The sequence below is a fragment of the Anabrus simplex genome, chromosome 7 (genome assembly GCF_040414725.1).
Source record: "Anabrus simplex isolate iqAnaSimp1 chromosome 7, ASM4041472v1, whole genome shotgun sequence".
NCBI classification, from domain to species: Eukaryota; Metazoa; Arthropoda; class Insecta; order Orthoptera; family Tettigoniidae; genus Anabrus; species Anabrus simplex.
The window spans coordinates 279,189,382-279,202,096 of NC_090271.1; the positions used below are offsets into that span (position 1 = coordinate 279,189,382).

Below are 12,715 nucleotides of genomic sequence, written 5' to 3' on the forward strand. Positions count from 1 at the left end.
CACAGTACGTGTGACAAAATACAAATTTAAAAGTTGTCTCAAATTTATAGAGTTTATTTTGAGATAATATTTACAAAGAGTAATAGCAACTGTGCGCCGACCCACGCACTTAACATTTACACTGAACACTTGAAAATCTTTACCATCTTAAGGACTTGGGCCTGCATGCTCGCACCTGGCTTGCTTTGTTTTGTTAATTCATTTAACTATAGATGAGTACTTCCCTTGCCTGCACACTTGACATTGCCATTATCTAATGTGGTTTGGGAGGAAAATATCTAATCTAACTGTACACACAAAATTTCTGAGTGGTAACACACATCCTACTATTTTACAGCTCGCAACCAGAAAGAAAAATCAAGCCAAGGATTGGAAACAACCACAAATAAATCACATGAAAAGAAACAAATTTTTACCCAAAGCATTGTTGTCATATTTCCATCCCCACATAATAAGCATGCCACATTCAGGCTAATTCCACACACACACAATTTTGATGGAGAAGATATCGAATTACATACAATTTACAAAATATTCGTTTAATGTTAACCTAGTCAATACTTACAATACCACATTTTGTGGTTAAATAATTATAAAAAATAGAAAGATCGTGAACATGTTTCACCCTTCTTAATGGGCATCATCAGCACAATGGATAACCTTAAAACAAATAATTACAATTAAGACCGTTTACAATTATTGGTCATATAAAATTGAAATGAGACGACGTGATGTTAAAAGTTATTTTCAATATCATGATTAAAAAGTTTGATGTGAATGTTACAAACACAAGTTAAAACTATTGTGGTACAATTTTACAATATTGTCTAAAAAATATATATTTATATTGGTGAGAAGTTTTTTAATCGGCATTCGTCTGGAATTGAAATGGATCCTCTTCTTTTAACTTTTTGGTGAAAGTCAATATTATTGTCGTGTTAACCACCAAGTTGATTTGAAGAATAAAATATGTATAAAGCATATGTTCCTATTCTAGAAAATTAGATCAGGAATGAACATTTGGTGTTTCTTCTTGAGTTAAATTGGTTAAAACACATTCAGGTGAGAATACGTTTAAATGGAATATACGTCGAAAATTTTTCCAATGTACTAGTTGGAATAATTATCACTATAACAGTAGTCTTCCCATTTGTTGTGTAAATCTCAATGGTTAGAATGTTGATAAACTGCAAAGAAATATAAAAACGCATTTAATGTGTATGTATAAATAATGGATGTGATTGTATAGTGTTATGGGTTACGTAAAAATGGATACTTACTCGAATGCCGTAGAGTGACTATCTTGTTCTGTTATTAGCATTAGTCTGACTGGCGTTCCTGCTACGCGTATTGTATGGGTGTGGCGAAGGGAGGGGGACGGGTTGAGGGAGGGAAGAATTGGGCGGAGTAATACGTATTGGTATCGGTACGGGAGGGGGATTATTCGGAGGGGGAATTGTAGGTTTAGTATTTGGGGGGGATAGATGGAGTTGTTGAATTGGCACCTTTTAATATATGCAGAATTTTCTTTTGATTTGGGATGACTGTTTTCAATAACTTAGGTATTAATGTGTATAAAGAACTCTTAGTCTCCGTGTCGTCATTAAGGTTGTGGTCTTTGTTAAATTTTTTATCCAGATAAATATAAATATTTTCTAATTCATTTAGTAGTTTTCCCTTGTTAGTATTCCTTATTATTGTCAGATCTTTTTCTATTGAGGTAAAATGGTGGCCCGTTTCTTTCATGTGTGTACTCATAGCAGAATATTTGTTATGTTTGTCGGCATTGAAATGTTCCATATATCTTGTAATAAAACTTCGCCCAGTCTGGCCAACGTATGAATAACCACATTGCGAACATATCAACCTGTATACTCCTGAACTTAAATATTTGCTGTTATTATTATTATTTATTTCATTATAATTAAAAAATATGTTCTGTGTGGTATTGGTTGTTCTGTAAGCTACGTTTATATTATACTTGTTGAAGGTATTAGTAATTTGGTGCATAGTTGGGCTATTATATGTGAAAACGGCATGTTTATATCTGTTGGGCCTATCTGGTTTGAGGTTAGTGGATAGCTTGTTTTTTATTTTATATATCAGACGGTTTATCATTTCAATTTTGTATCCATTGGATACTGCAAGATTTCTTATGTAATTTAATTCAGTTCTCAAATTTACGGGAGATAAGGGGATTCTTAATGCTCGATATATTAGGCTGTGAAAAGATGCCTGTTTATGCGATCCAGGATGTAATGAAGAATTATTTATTGTAATTGACGAGTGTGTAGGCTTTCTGTGAATTTGATATTCAAAGGAGTTATTAGATCGGGTAATTGTTATATCCAAAAAATTTAAAGAACCTCCATCTTCATCTTCTTTTGTAAAATTTAGGTTGGGTTGGGGTAGATCTTGTTTAATTCATTTAATATTTCATTACTATTGGTGACATTCTTGTTAATTATGACAAATGTGTCATCCACAAACCTTAACCATAGACTAATTTCTTTTATGTTGGTTTTAATTTTTGTGTGCTCTATCGTATCCATATAGATATCGGCTAGGATACCCGAAATAGGGTCTCCCATCGCCAAGCCATTCTGTTTGTAAATTCTGCCATTAAACGTGAAGTAGTTATTATCTAATGTAAATTTTAATATAGTCATAAATTCTTCGATCTCCATTTTACTGAGGTTACTGTATTTACTGATATTGTTGTATATAATATCAATGGTGTCTTTAATCGGATTATTTGAAAACATGTTAACTACGTCGAAAGAGCACATTATATGATGGGATTGTAAGTTGAAATCGTTAAGGGTCTCGCAGAAATCAGTTGAATTCTTTAATGGATACTTGTTATTAAATGTATAGTGTCTTTTGAGGAAGCTATGAATATATTTGGAAATTTTGTAGTTTGGGCTATTACGACAGTTAATGATGGGACGTATTGGGATATCTTTCTTATGTATTTTGGGGAGGGCTCTAGCTTTAGGGAGCTTTAGGAGGCTGGGATTCATGTTTATGAGACTTTGTTGTTCCTGGTCATTAAAAAGAAAAGTTGATTTTTTTAGCAATGATTTTATATTTCCTTGCATTCTTGCTATCGGGTCTTTGTTTACTATTGTATAGTTGTTATCATTAAGAAAATCTTCTGTTTTTTGTTTTATATATGCATGTCTATCTAATAGAACTATTGAACAAATTTGACGAATACACAGTTTTCGAATGAAGAGATAGAACTCTTGTACAAAGGTCCCAAACATAATTGGCCTAACAAAAATAAAGAAGTCGATTTTATAAATACCATAGCCGAAATAGAAAGTAACATTTCCAAATTACCTTGTGATGTACAAAATTATTTAAGATCTGATATAAAGAAAAAACTTCCAAGGTTAGCAGAAAACCTGAACACTAATTTTGACCCTGAACAACATACATTAATACAGAACATGAAGACAAAAATAGATAATAACAACATCATTGTAACCAAAGCTGATAAAGGAGGCCAAAATATTCATGGATCATTTAAAAGGCATAATTTTTTGGACACGATACATAGATGATGTCTTTGCAATTATCGATCACAATGTCGTGAACGAAGAAATGAAATGGCGTATGGCTTTTAGTGCCTGGAGTGTTTGAGGACATGCTTGGCTCGCCAGGTGCAGGTTTTTTCACACTAGGCAAATGCTGGGGCTGTACCTTAATTAAGGCCATGGCTGCTTCCTTCCCATTCCTAGGCCTTTCCTGTCCCATCATTGCCATAAGACCTATCTGTGTCGGTATGACGTAAAACAAATATGCTTGGCTCATCGTTGCCTGGCGACCTGTGCTTCATGATGAGGATGAAATTATGATGAAGACAACGCACACACCCAGCCCCCTGCCAGCAAAATTAACCAATGATGGTTAAAATTCCCGACCCTGCCGGGAATCGAACCTGGGACCCCTGTGACCAAAGGCCATTATGGAGCCAGAACAAAGAAGTAGTACTCCAACAACTGAATACTATCGATACACAAATCAAATTTACTTCTGAACCTGAATGCAATCATTCACTGAATTTTTAAAATCTTACTATCAAAAAATAGTTAAATAAACTCACATTGAAAACATTTAGAAAGTCTACTCAAACAGTTAACACCATCAAACGAGACTCAGTTCATCCAGAGACTCAAAAAGGGCACATTTTTTACTGTGTAGTTCACAGAGCATTCGGGATACCCCTATCCGAAAAAGATTGAACAAAAAAAAAAGGAACTGAATATCATTCATTTTATAGCTTAAAAGAATGGTTTCAATAAGTAATATATCAATAAAATTATTCGGAAAATTGAAAATAAACCTGCAACAACACCGATTAAAGAGCCTAAAAAGAAAGAGACCAACTATGCACAATAATGTATATGAAATCACAAACATTTTTAAGGAACATAATGTAAAAATTTCTTTTAAAGAGTTAACAATGACTCAACTCCTAAATTTATTTCAAACTGTTAACAACAAATCTTAACTCCTTTAAAACCATCACCTAGCAAATAAGATCAAAAACAGATATTACCAATCAGGGGTTTATAGGCTCAGTTGTAAACAATCCCCAGCGAGCTATGTGGGACAAACTGGACACAATTTTGACATCAGATACAAAGAACATGTTAACAGGTCCAAATACAATAGGTACTCGGCCATGAGTGCCCACGTGGTAGATTGTAATCATGCATTTACTTCTCTGGAACAAGACCTTCAAATTTTATGGCAACCTGATGAATATCTACGAGAACATATTGATAAATTTAGATAAAAAATGTGATCCATCTCATAATTTTAATGAAATTTACTCGTGTATTAGACCCCACTTGGCTTTTAGCGATGAAAAAAAAAAATTTGTATAGAGGACCCCCAACGTAATTCATCTTTAAGAACCACAATTCCGCTTTGAAGCGGGTACAGGCTTTACTGCAGCTCTGATGACATCACACAAATTTGTGAATAGTTTTATCCGTACGACCCATGCAATGAAAACACGCCAAACTCATGCGATACATCTGTGTTCTGTAGTTGAGATATGTCCACCTTGGTAGCGTAGGCCTACTGCAGCTCTGATGATGTCGCACAAATAGGTGAATAGTTTCGTGTCCAACCCGCGCATTGCAAGCACGCATCATTCATGTATATGTGTCTGTGTTTTGTAGTTAAGAATGTCCACCAGTGTAATGGTCAGTACAATTAGCTGCCGTTCTCGGGAGCCTGAGTTCGATTCCCAGTACCATACTGACAGAGATTTACGAATGGCAGGAAGGTTGATATGTGGTAAAAATGGTACATGCAACTCTCTTCCACTGGATGCCTGTCTAAAAAGAGCTGCAGCACGTCGGGATGTGAAAGACGAGTTTACTCTAGTTAAGCAATATTCACAGTTGTTGCTATTAATACAGCAGCTACAGCAGGCAAGATCATTAACAACATGATCGTTTAATATCTCCAAAAGGGATAGGTTTTTTTTAGAGTGAAATAGGTTTAAAACGTGATAAAAACAATCTAATCATAACGATAGTTTTACTCGCCAACATACCTCACGAATAATAATAATTTTAGTCCCCACTTAACGATTTTCGGAGACCAAACAAAATATACTATGCGTAAATAAAAAATGGAGACTACGATTGTATGAAATTAAACATTATGATAATAAAATGCACTATTACCATACCTGTAGATATCCATAAATGCAGCAAACTTTTCTGTTATTAATGGTTCATGTTTGAGGGTTACTGTAGTCACGTCCTAGTTCGTGAACCATGGGCAACGGCTGAGTGGCAGTGTAAGTGGTCCTGAGAGTCGGGATACCAGTTGCTATGGAATGGGAGTGGACATCTCAGACATATTCTGAGTCCTGGCCCTCCTTGTACTCAGTCTGCTAGGTCTATACAATTCACTGGTGGTCCATAACCCGTTAAACGAGAGATCCTCACTTGGACTATGTGCAAGTAGGGTAGCATCCTGCTTCATGAATTTACCAAGCTCAGAACATTTTAAGCAAGCCTCGGACCTATGGGAGTAACGGAGTTCCACTCCCATTTGACAGGCGAGGGACTCTATGGAAACAACTTGGCGAACGAAATGGAATTCGATGGGCAGCTATCAATATTAATGGGGCTCATGGAAGAAAGAAAGTAGAATTGGCTGAGTCAGCAAAGAGGATCCATCTGGATGTGCTAGGAGTAAGTGATATTCGGGTAAGGGGAGATAACGAGGAAGAGATAGGAGATTATAAAGTGTACTTGACGGGTGTTAGAAAAGGAAGGGCAGAGTCAGGGGTAGGGCTCTTTATCAGGAATACCATTGCACGCAACATAGTTTCTGTTAGGCACGTAAATGAGCGAATGATGTGGGTAGATTTGTCAGTTGGAGGAATTACGACTAGAATTGTGTCCGTGTATTCACCATGTGGGGGTGCAGATGAGGATGAAGTTGACAAGTTTTATGAAGCATTGAGTGACATCATGGTCAGGGTCAACAGCAAGGATAGAATAGTGCTAATGGGCGATTTCAATGCGAGAGTTGGGAATAGAACTCAAGGATACGAAAGGGTGATTGGTAAATGTGGGGAAGATATGGAAGGTAATGGGAATGGGAAGCGTTTGCTGGACTGCTGTGCTAGTATGGGTTTAGCTGTTACGAATACATTCTTCAAGCATAAGGCTATTCACCGCTACACATATGTTTAACCATTCACACCAGTTCACTCATGACCAGGGACCACCAAACATAAAGAAAGGATGCCTCAAAGTGACCCATAAAAGGAGTCGAATGACTTACTAAACCCCTGCCCCACTTGATTTAATAATCATTTTCATCTTAGTTTCTTCTCCCTTTTATCTTGAATTTAAATACTGCGTTTCACAAATTTATGTGCCACCGTTTTCCCATATTGCCCCCATCATTGCCTAGCTAAGCCCAGCCAGTGAGGGAGAGATCCCAAGGTGGACCGTTCGTTCATTGGCTATTGTTTTCTAGAGGCATTTAAGGGAAAAGAAGGGTTGATGACCAAGCAAGGATAAAAAAATTTTAAAACAACACTCTGACATTTATTAACACAAGCAGATCACAAAGGAAAATGTTCTTACTGATATTACATTTTTTTACATTGAACTTTCATAATATCCATTTCTTCCTCAGTCTTTGAGAGACACGAATTTCTTAACCTCCAGCCTTACTGTTCTGTAACGAAAATCAAAGAAAAATTAGGCCTACCACCTTTTAAAATCTCAATATTCGGCTGAAAGAATTCAAAAACTTAACAAGGAGGTTCACAAAATAACTAGATAACTGTCTTGCTAATGTTTTTACAATAAAGTAGTTAAAGGCTTCATGACTTTAAAGTAGCCTCAACACGTGGTTTAAGCTGAATTCTACTAAGTTTTATCATTTAAAGTATTTAACATTGATCAATTACACCAGTATAAGCTTTAATAAAAAATCGAAATTAATTTCAAAAACTACAAAATTAATTAATTATTATTCTTATTATTATTATCACTCCCTCTCCTTATTTAATTAACACATTCTTCACCATCACACGATTGTGTTTCTAATTAATTTCTCACTGCATCATTCACATAGTGATTGTCATTTACATTCCAAAATAATTATTCTCCAATTAATTATTGTGACTCATTATCACCAGAATTCAAAGTAATTATGCAGCTAGTGAACATCTACTTCTGATCTTTGCATGGCATTTACGTTTCAAATTAATTTTAAAATATTTCAAAATTCAAATATAAATGTGTTAGAAAAACTTTGTTATCCACATGTGAGCTAGTTAAATAATAATTTACTTTTTAAATCGATTGCCTTTGTGAAAATAACGAGATGATCTTTCCTTTCAAATCACGTTCATCAACAAAATAAATCCTTTCCTAGTCTACCTCGACTTAAATATATCAAATTTTCCCTTAAGGGCACGAAAATTACTTCTTAAGGTAGCACATAACGATGAATATAATCTGCGTCGCCACAAGTATACGACCAGATCAAGTTAAATAGAACAAACATGATACAAGAAAAATACACATATTTACACACACACACTCATTCATACTGGGAAACACGTATTTTATATACATTATTTACATCGAATCCTGTTCCTGGAAGTTTACTCTTGATTTTTAAGAATGGTCAGGTCACGTCTTATCCAGTAGGAGATAATTTGTGTACAGAAATTATTTTTATCATTAATGGTGACAAGTGATCGAAGTTAGGGATATCACTTGGGTAGGAATATGCTTCTCACAACGATGGAAATTCATCTAACTTTTGAAACTATAATTGAAGATTCCAATAAAATCCATAATCACTACCATCACATGGGTTACAAGTTGAAACTATTGCGTCCGTGAGCCTCAATCGCATTATTATTATTCCCTATCCCTGAAATACACACGCAACACGTGCTCCATTAATTATAATTTATCTTGCGCTCCCAATAACACAAGAACAAGTCAGTCATAAATAAATCATCCAATCGCTCAATTACATAATAAATATCCCGCAGGATTGGTCATATTCCAGACACTTCATGAACAGAGCACATTCAATCTCACATATAAGGAATCTAAAGTAAGTTATGGCTCACGAGCGTTTAATTCTCTTTTTACCCGATCTTTAGTCATTTTTATTATTACTCAAGTGATTATTACATCTACCAATCCTCGTGAAATATTATAAAATTAGATGACTTGATCCTAAGGAATACAAGTGATCTTGAAAAGACACTAGGTTCGACCCTATATCACAAAATGTACACGTAAATTCAATTCTGATAAATTTCAACATACATACAAACATACATACATACATACATACATACATACATTATCATTATAGACTGTTATGCCTTTCAGCGTTCAGTCTGCAAGCCTCTGTGAATTTACTAAACGTCGCCACAATCCTCGATTTGCAACTAGTGTTGTGGCCTCATTTAGTTCTATACCTCTTATCTTTAAATCGTTAGAAACCGAGTCTAACCATTGTCGTCTTGGTCTACCTCTACTTCTCTTACCCTCCAGAGCAGAGTCCATTATTCTCCTAGGTAACCTATCCTCCTCCATTCGCCTCACATGACCCCACCACCGAAGCCGGTTTATGCGTACAGCTTCATCCATCGAGTTCATTCCTAAATTAGCCTTTATCTCCTCATACCGAGTACCCTCTTGCCATTGTTCCCACCTGTTTGTGCCAGCAATCGTTCTTGCTACTTTCATGTCTGTTACTTCTAACTTATGAATAACATATTCTGAGTCCACCCAGCTTTCGCTCCCGTAAAGCAAAGTTGGTCTGAAAACAGACCGATGTAAAGATAGTTTCGTCTGGGAGCTCACTTCCTTCTTATAGAATACTGTTGATCGCAGCTGCGAGCTCACTGCATTAGCTTTACAACACCTTGATTCAATCTCACTTACTATATTACCATCCTGGGAGAACACACAACCTAAATACTTGAAATTATCGACCTGTTCTAGCTTTGTATCACCCACCTGACATTCAATTCTGTTGAATTTCTTACCTACTGACATCAATTTAGTCTTCGAGAGGCTAATTTTCATACCATACTCATTGCACCTATTTTCTAGTTCCCAAATATTAGACTGTAGGCTTTCGGCACAATCTGCCATTAGCACCAAATCGTCAGCATAGGCCAGACTGCTTACTACATTTCCACCTAATTGAATCCCTCCCTGCCATTTTATACCTTTTAGCAGATGATCCATGTAAACTACGAACAGCAAAGGTGAAAGATTACAGCCTTGTCTAACCCCTGTAAGTACCCTGAACCAAGAACTCATTCTACCATCAATTCTCACTGAAGCCCAATTGTCAACATAAATGCCTTCGATTGCTTTTAATAATCTGCCTTTAATTCCATAGCCTCCCACTATGGCGAACATCTTTTCCCTCGGTACCCTGTCATAAGCTTTCTCTAGATCTACAAAACATAAACACAACTGCCTATTCCTCTCGTAGCATTTTTCAATTACCTGACGCATACTGAAAATCTGATCCTGACAGCCTCTCTGTGATCTGAAACCACACTGGTTTTCATCTAGCTTCCACTCAATGACTGATCGCACCCTCCCTTCCAAGATGCCAGTGAATACTTTGCCTGGTATACTAATCAATGAGATACCTCGATAGTTGTTGCAATCCTTCCTGTTCCCTTGCTTATGGATAGGTGCAATTACTGCTTTTGCCCAACCTGAAGGTACCTTACCAACATTGCATGCTAATTTTACTACTCTATGAAGCCATTTCATCCCTGCCGTCCCACTATACTTCACCATTTCAGGTCTAATTTCATCTATTCCTGCTGCCTTATGACAATGGAGTTTATTTACCATCCTTTCCACTTCCTCAAGCATAATTTCACCAACATCATTTTCCTCCTCCCCATTTGCTTGGCTGTTCACAACACCACTAGGATGATTTCCTTTTACATTAAGAAGATGTTCAAAATATTTCCTCCACCTCTCCAGTGATTCCCTGGGATCTATTATGAGTTCATCTTAATTACTCAAAACACTGTTCATTTCCTTTTTCCCTCCCTTCCTAAGATTCAACAACTATTTGTTTCGCTCTGTTTCTTTCATCTACGTACAACTCCCTGTCTGCCTCGGCCCTTGTTTGGAGCCATTTTTGATAAGCCTTCTTTTTACGTTTACAAGCTGCTCTCACTTCATCGTTCCACCAAGATGTTCGCCTTTTCCCATATTTACACACAGTTGTTCCTAGGCATGCCCTTGCTGTTTCTACTACAGCATCCCTGTATGCCACCCATTCACTTTCTATATCCTGAACATGCTTACTGTCTACTGTTCGAAACTTCTCACTAATCATATCCATGTACTTCTGTCTAATTTCCTTGTCCTGAATATTTTCTACCCTTATTCGTTTGCAGACAGATTTCACTTTCTCTACCCTAGGCCTAGAGATACTTAGTTCACTACAGATCAGATAGTGGTCTGTATCATCAAAAAATCCGCGGTTAACTCGTACATTCCTACCAGATTTCCTGAATTCGAAGTCCGTCAAGAAATAGTCTATTATGGATCTGGTACCCCTAGCCTCCCATGTGTAGCGGTGAATAGCCTTATGCTTGAAGAATGTATTCGAAACAGCTAAACCCATACTAGCACAGAAGTCCAGCAAACGCTTCCCATTCCCATTAGCTTCCATATCTTCCCCACATTTACCAGTCACCCTTTCGTATCCTTCAGTTCTATTCCCAACTCTTGCATTGAAATCGCCCATTAGCAGTACTCTATCCTTGCTGTTGACCCTGACCACGATGTCACTCAATGCTTCATAAAACTTGTCAACTTCATCCTCATTCGCACCCTCACGTGGTGAATACACGGACACAATTCTAGTCCTAATTCCTCCAACTGACAAATCTACCCACATCATTCGCTCCTTTACGTGCCTAACAGAAACTATGTTGCGTGCAATGGTATTCCTGATAAAGAGCCCTACCCCAGACTCTGCCCTTCCCTTTCTAACACCCATCAAGTACACTTTATAATCTCCTATCTCTTCCTCATTATCTCCCCTTACCCGAATATCACTTACTCCTAGCACATCCAGATGCATCCTCTTTGCTGACTCAGCCAGTTCTACTTTCTTTCTTCCATAAGCCCCATTAATACTGATAGCTCCCCATCGAATTCCATTTTGTTCGCCAAGTTGTTTCCAAGGAGTCCCTCGACTGTCAAATGGGAGTGGGACTCCGTTATTCCCATAGGTCCGAGGCTTGCTTAAAATATTCTGAGCTCGGTAGATTCATGAAGCATGATGCTACCCTACTTACACATAGTCCAACTGAGGATCTCTCCTCTAACGGGTTATGGACCACCGGTGGATTGTATAGTCCTAGCCGCCTGAGCACAAGGAGGGCCAGGACTCAGAATATGTCCGAGATGCCCACTCCCATTCCATAGTAACTGGTATCCCGACTCTCAGGACCACTTACTAGGCCACTCAGCCGTTGCCCATGGTTCATGAACTAGGACGTGACTACAGTAACCCACAAACATGAACCATTAAATTTCAACATTACAAAAAAAAAAAAAGAGGTAGATTCATCGCGTGGTCAGTGATGTTTAGATATTTAGATCATAAGCACGGGAAATCATTCAAAGACAGACTACATGTCTACTCTAACAGATACAAAATTTCATTCACACATGTGACTCGTCTACCACGACACCTTAAGAAATGGAAAAATGAACTATTTCTAACTACAACAAAACTAATAGATCTAGGATTTAAAGAAGAAAGACCTCTAGTTTTACAAAAGATGAGACAGAAATTAAATTGAATGGTACTCAAGTTTTAGATGAAGTTCGATCCCAGGTAGCAGTCAATCATTCCAGCATTTCCCCGGTCAGTTTCCTTCCAATGACCAGAGATGCCTCACATTTTAGAGATCCATGGAGACTTGGTAATCGAGGTCCCTCGATGAAGTTGAGTTGCAGATGATTGCAGAATTATCCATGTTAATGTGCTGCGGCTTTCAAGACGACTTCTGTTGAGTTCCTGACGTAAGCTGTAACTGAGATGGCAAGAGTAAATATTGGCACAAACACACGCAGAATATTGATTATTCTTCTAGATAGTCACACTTAACTTGGATTTTGAGATGATTTTTACT

General features: G+C 37.2%; 1 protein-coding gene across 1 annotated transcript in view; it reads left to right on the forward strand.

The window, feature by feature from the left end:
- Positions 1-12,715, forward strand: part of LOC136877815 (uncharacterized) — a 246,232-nt gene that overhangs the window by 159,125 nt on the left and 74,392 nt on the right. The gene's annotated exons all lie outside the window — the stretch shown is intronic.